Source organism: Mastomys coucha, unplaced genomic scaffold (assembly GCF_008632895.1).
Source record: "Mastomys coucha isolate ucsf_1 unplaced genomic scaffold, UCSF_Mcou_1 pScaffold17, whole genome shotgun sequence".
NCBI lineage: Eukaryota > Metazoa > Chordata > Mammalia > Rodentia > Muridae > Mastomys > Mastomys coucha.
Genome location: NW_022196899.1, coordinates 5,028,865 through 5,035,824, shown reverse-complemented (window position 1 = coordinate 5,035,824; position 6,960 = coordinate 5,028,865).

Genomic DNA, 6,960 nt, shown 5'->3' with positions numbered 1-6,960 from the left:
GAGCCACTTTCCCTGCTGCCTTTGAGAGCATACCCAGTGGGACAGACTGTTTCGGGGGGTGGGGTGGCCAGACAGAGACCTTCTGGCTGTCTTCTGCTGACTGAGCAGCAGCCTCAGTTTCCAGTCTCTTCTCTCCTAATCTTCCAAAAAGGCTTTCCTAGTGAGGGCGCACACTCCCATCAACTTCAACCCGAAGGTGAATTTTTCTCTTTTACAGACTTTAAAGGGGAAAAAAAAATACCCTGTAACTATTTTTAACATGTATGAGAGAGAAGAGATTATTTTTTTTTCTTTGCTTAAATATTCTGATATTCCCATCACGGGTAACTGACATTTTCCCAAAACTAAAAGTGAAAATTCCCAGTAGACCTCCAGTCTGAGTAAGATTTATTATAAAATGAGTATAAAGAGTAGGGAGGAGAGCAGGACTCTAAGAATTTTCCACAGGATTCCAGTTTTCGTCTCAACAAAGGTTCCTTTTAATTGAACTCGCCAACACCAGTTTGCAGTAATCTTATGCATGCCTTGTTTTTTTTTTCTTTTTATACCCACAGACTGATTTTTTAGGGCTGAGGTTTAAAGGAACAAAACTGAATTTCCCACCCTACCCCCAACAGAGGAGGTAGGTCTAATCAATATAGAATGTGACTTCTACTCGTCCACAACAACGAGGTGAGCATCAGAGGTGAAGACAGCTAGGGAAACGTTAATTAATATTACTCACCACAACACAGCCCTCTAGGCCGACAACTGTCTAAATGTGAGCCTTCTCCCTTTCCCTCCATTCCTCCTTGTTTCTCTCTCTGGTTACTTTTGAGAAAAGTCTTCTGTCACCCAGGTCAGCCTCAAGCTCCTTATGTTAGCATCAGGACATCCAAAGCCTGTGGCGATACATGGGCGGGTCCACAGACCTGTTACCAGGGCAACAGCCGCCATATTCCCAGAATCCCTTGGGCTCACCTCCCACCTGTAGCCGCTATGTCACAACCCATATATATATATATATATATATATATATATATATATATATATATATATATATATGGGGAACATTCCTCCATCTCTCTCTCTCTCTCTCTCCTCTCTTTTCGCACCACTACCCTCCCCGCTCAATTAAACCTCTTACACGTGGAACTGTTTGGGCCTAGTGTGGTATGTTCTGACATGAGCCGCCGTTCCAACACATCGCCTTATGTAGCCAAGGCTGGCCTCAGACTCCTGATGCTCCTGCCCTGTTTCCCAAGTACTGAAGCCCTGGGAGATACGCTGGCTCACTTGCTTTCTCTCTGCATGTGTACACATGGGTGCAGTTTCATGGGTATGCACTGCACATGCAAGCATACCTGCATGTGTATGCACGTGTGTGCATGTGTGTGTGCATGCGTGTGCATGTGTGCATGGAGCCCAGAAGATCACTTTGAGGTTCATCTTCAGAAACAGCATCCAACTCCTTTGAGATGGAGTCTCTCATTAACCTTGGCCTAGAACTCACCAATTAAGGTAGACTAGCTGGCCAATGAGTCCAAGGAGTTCTGTCTCCACCTCCACAATTCTGGGATTATAAGAGCTTGTCACCATGCCTACCACTTTTACATGGGTCCAGGCAACGACATTTAGATCCTCACACTGACAAAGCAAGCAGTGACTGAGCCACTGCATCCCCTGCCTTCTCTCCTCCTTTCTTAGTTCCTTCTTTTCCTTTCTTTCTTTATTTATTGAGATAGGTTCTTACCCTACAGCTGAGGCTGCCTCAGATTCATAGCTTCCTGCCTCTACTTCCTGAGTCCTAGGATTACATGTGTGTGTACCACTGAGCCTACATACAACTTATTTAAAAAAAAAAAAAGATCTAGTGTACATGTTTGAGTGTTTCACCTAAATATATGTATGTGTGCCTGATGCCCTCGGGGTGAGAAGAAAGCATTGGATCCCTTGGAACTGAGGCTATATATGGTTGTGGACCACCATATGGATGCCGGTCACCCTCAGTTCTCTGAAGGAACAAGTGCTCATGATGGCTGAGCCATTCCTCTAGCCACTACTGTATTTTCTTAAAACAATGAATGGTGGTCGGGATGCAGCTCAGTGGCACAGTGCTTGCCTGGCGTTCCCAAAGCTCTGAGTTCAGTCTGCAGTACGACAAATACGTGAACAGAGCAACATCATCTTTGGATCTCAGCGTGAGATTTCAGGAGCTTATAAAATGAGACGTGTGACACAACCACGTTTAGAAATGGCTTTCTGGAACAGTGATAGTGTCAGGAGGTAAAAGGCGAAATCTAGGTCCACGCTACATTTGCAAAGATGTCTGAGCAGAAACAAGAGCGGGAGGCTGGAGTCTACCTACTGGATTTTTCCGGGCTGGATAAAAAGAATGGCTAACTTTTCGTTTGCTTATTTTCAGCCAGCTGTTCAGCTGTGTGAGATGCTGGGTAGGAAGATGCCCGTCACCTGCAATCCTCATGCGGACCCCCAAGAGGTTCACCTACACCCTGTGTCATGACCGTGCTGGGTTTTACAGGTGACATAGACCTGCCGAAGGAGTCCAAGAGCACCCAGACTGCAAATGACAATGGCAGCAGCTCCAGTCAGTCCAGTTCTTGCTCTTGTTCTTTCCAACTGCGACACATAGAGGTGGAGGGGGGAGGGGACAGGAGCAAAGATGGGAGGGGTGGCGGGGGTGGGGGTGTGGAGGTGGAGGAAACTCACTCCTAGGTGCTCCGGGAGAAAGAATACGCTAGAGGAACCGGCTCATTAGCCACTTAGAGCTTCCTGTCCTGCGGTGCTTCACTCAGGGCTGGGGATGTCCGTGGCTTCCTCGTGGACCAGTCTTAAAGCATCTCGCCTGCTCAGAGTCAAGTGGGAAATGGAGGCTATCATCCCTCTAGCGTTCAGAGAGGCTTAGAAGCGTTCAGAGGTCAAACTGTAGGCTTTGTTTTGTTGTGATCTATTTGAGAAGATGACCATTGCTTAAGAGTAGGAGAACGGACTAGGAAAAAAAAAAAACCTTAGCCCACAAAATGGTTGAATTTGAAGTAAAGGGTGATGTTACTCTTTCTGATAACTGTTAACAGATGGTTGGGATTGGCTAACAGCTCATTGAAGAATCGCCATTTGGGGAAATGTGCTGATCTGGGGACCCTTGGCCTAGTTCTTTACGGATTAGACATCAGGGAAGAGGAAGTGAGCCAGGACGGGGCTTCTGTGAGAGGCGGGGAGTGGTTAAAGACCCGCAGAAGCCTCTGGCTGGCTTGCTCTTTCCTCTCCTTCCACACCGGGGCCATGTTTTATCTTTCCCCGATCTTGTCTTCGGCCCAGCGCTGGACAAGACTGTTCCTGCCCATTCTTTATACGGTGCCTTACAATGTTTACCTAGGGATTTATTGTGAGGATACAGGAACACAGTCATGCGTGACGTTGCCTTAGGCGAGGACACCTTAACCCACAAGAGACTTGGTCCCCAGCGCGGAAGTCAGGCAGCGTGAAGACCCTCTCTCCTCTTCGGAGTCGGCTTTTTGACCCGTTCCTCTCCACGAAGCTGGGAGTTGCTTCACTGTTCACCTGGCAACCCGCTTTGCCCTTCTTTAAATCTCATTTCTAAACACGGGAACCTCTCCCCCCCCCCCCAAGAAAAAAGATAAATAAATAAAATGTAGACAGTTTAAATGCTTTAAAGTGGTGGGTATTTAGATTTCTCAATTTTCACTTATTTTACTTCTACTTTTTTTCCAGAAATATTTATTTTAGTATTTATTTATGTATTTGTCTGTATGTGAACATGCTCTGGGCCAGAGGGGTTTGACTCTCCTAGGGACAGAGTTACAGGTGATTGTAAGTTACATGATATGGTTGTTGGAACCAAACGCCTGTCCTTTGGAAGAGCAGTAAGCTCTCTTAACACATAGCCATCTCTTTCCAACGTTGTTTTGTTTGGTTGGTTGACTGGTTGGGTTTTTTTTTTTTAATTTTATTTTTAAAAATATTTTTACATTTGTTTTCTTTTCTTTTCTTTCTTTTTTTTTTTTTTCGAGACAGGGTTTCTCTGTGTAGCCTTGGCTGGCCTGGAACTCACTCTGTAGACCAGGTTGGCCTCGAACTCGGAAATCTGCCTGCCTCTGCCTCCCAAGTGCTGGGATTAAAGGTGTGCGCCACCACCGCCCGGCTTTGTTTTCATTTTCTGTGTATGAATGTTTTGCCTTTCATGTATGTCTGTGCACACACATGGTGCATACTTGATGACCCAAGAAGTCAGAAAAAAAAATAGATATCCTGACACAATAATTAGAGACAATTGTGAGTTGAGAACTCTGGGATTACACTAGCCTGGGGACGTTCCCCGTGGGGAGGGAGGTGCCTCTGAGGGTTTGATAAGCTCTTGTAGGGCTGTCTCCCACGCTCCCTTAGCTTACCACATCAGTTTTAACTCTACAGACCTTTACTTCCAGATTCTCTCGAATACACTCACTTCCTCCCCTGTTGTGGTTACTCATGTATCCATGCTCACCCTCTGCTCTCTGCAGCCCTAATCTGATAACCCTTTCCTCGTGCTATGAGGTAGGACATTGCTCACCCGCTGACTCCTTCCTGCCATCTTCTCAACGCTACGTTAAAGTGCAGGAAGGAAGGAAGGAAGGCTGACGTAGCTCAAATGCAATCAAGGATTGCTAGTGTATTCTTTCTAAAACAGAAGAGACAGCCAGCCCCTTTTCAGGATTCCCACGAAACATCTGTGGTTTCTCCTATTACTTTATTAGAGGTCATCTAATCCCCACCACAGCCAATGATATGAAGTGACTGGCGTGGGGTCGCACACAGGCAGAACTCCCTGTCTGGGTTCCGTCATGTCTGTCCCATTCCCCAACCCCTCCCTGTGCGGTGTGCTGCATCCCATGGAAGTACGAGGGGGAAGAAGGCACTGAAGAGGCAAACATGGTGGAGTCCTAACCCAGTTTTGATCTCACTCACATGGGCATCTTACCTGTGGCATAGTCTGGCATATGAGACCACAGAATTGGTGTTTCAAGTGGGCAGGGCTTTGGATGGCCTGGCCCTCTGGGTTAGCTTGGTCGCAGTCCCTCTGCATTGAGGAGGCTGGCTTGGCACAAAGTTCAAGCTGCTGCCTGCCTTAAGGTACAACGAGCTTTCCTCTGGTGAGAGAGCTGTACACCACAGAAGTGGGGCCCTCCGAGAAATCACAGAGGAGCGTTCCAGTGGAAGGATGAATAGGCATCATGTGGATTTGAACCACTTCTCAGTGCACTCTCTCTGGGCTTCCATCACCCCATAAAGTTTTGTTGAAGATCTTTTTATTTTATTTTATTCTTTTTAAACGTTTATATGTGAATGGGTCCTTGGCCTGAATGTATGCCTATGCACCACTGTATGCCTGGTGCCAGAGGAGGGTAACAGACCCCCCCCCCCACACACACACACACACACACTGTAATTCCAGATGGTGGTGAGCCACCGTGTAGGTGTTGGGAATTGAACCCCGGTCTTCAGAAAGAGCAGATAGTGCTCTTAAGCACTGAGCAGTACATCCAGCCCTCCCCTGAAGACTTTTGAGAGAATTGTCTTGTAACCACTACCTAAGGCTCATGAAGAGGTCTCAACCATAGATTGGTATTTATGAAAATTGAACTCAGTTTATTACATTTTTAGTACACTGCCAGGTGATTCCCCTCTGTGTCTCATGAAATTCATTTTTTTAAAAAAAAGTCTTTTAGGGGATGAAGGGATGGCTTATTAAGAATACTCTTCCAGGGGCTAGAGAGATGGCTCAATGGTTAAGAACATGGACTGCTCTTCCAAAGGACCAGGGTTCAATTCCCAGCAGCCACAGGACAGCTCACAACTGTCTATAACTCCAGTTCCAGTAGACCTGACACCCTCTCACAGACATGCATGCAGACAAAACACCAATACACATATAAAAACAAATAAGCTATACATATGTATCGTATACATAAACATATACATATGAATACTCTCCCAGAGGACTAGAGTTTGGTTCTCAGAAATCACATCTTCCATCCACTTATGTGCACATACCCACATAAAGAAACAAATATATACATGTAATTAAAATAAAATGAGATCTTTTTAAAGTTTTCTAATTTTTTCTCATTTATTTAACACATAAAATTGTACATATTTATCTGGAGTAGGCACAAGCCTTATTTTTCAAATATTGCTTTCAGTCTTTCTTTTTTAAACATGAAATATATTTTTCATATAATAAATAATACAGTAATAAAAGACAGAGAAGAGTGTTTTAGCTGATAGACAATACAAAAAAGGCGTCGAAAGAGACAATAGAGTTGAATAACTAAGTAACTTATTTTAATCCTGAACTGGAGACGTACACTCCAGTGCTTGGGGATGCATACTTCAGAGCGATTAAATGATAAGGAATCAACCTAAAAAATATGATGAACACAGAAATTCCATCAGAGATATGAAGAGTTAATGAGTGTATGGTATAGACTAGGATTTTTAAAAGAAAAATCATTATTATTGTCATTATTATTATTACTACTATTATTTTCTTTTACCTCTCACCTGAAGTTCCCCCCTCCTCTCTTCCCAGTCCCTCCCCCTACCTATCCTATATTCCCCCATCCCCATCCACTCCTCCTCTTCAGACAAGGGCAGGCCTCCCATGGATATCAAACAGACATGCCACACCAAGTTGCATGCACTAATACTAGGCACTTCCCCTTGTATTAAGGCTGAACAAGGCAACCCAGTAGGAACATAGGGTCCCCAAAAGCAGGCAAGAGTCAGAGACAGCCCTGGCTCCCACTGTCAGGACTTCCACAGGAGTCACACAACCATAACCTATATGCAGAGGGCCTAGGTCAGTCCCATGCAGGCTCCCTGGCTGGCAGTCCAATCTCTGCTAGCCCTTAGGAGCTCAGGTTCATTGATTCTGTGGTTGCCCTGGTGATGTCCATGACC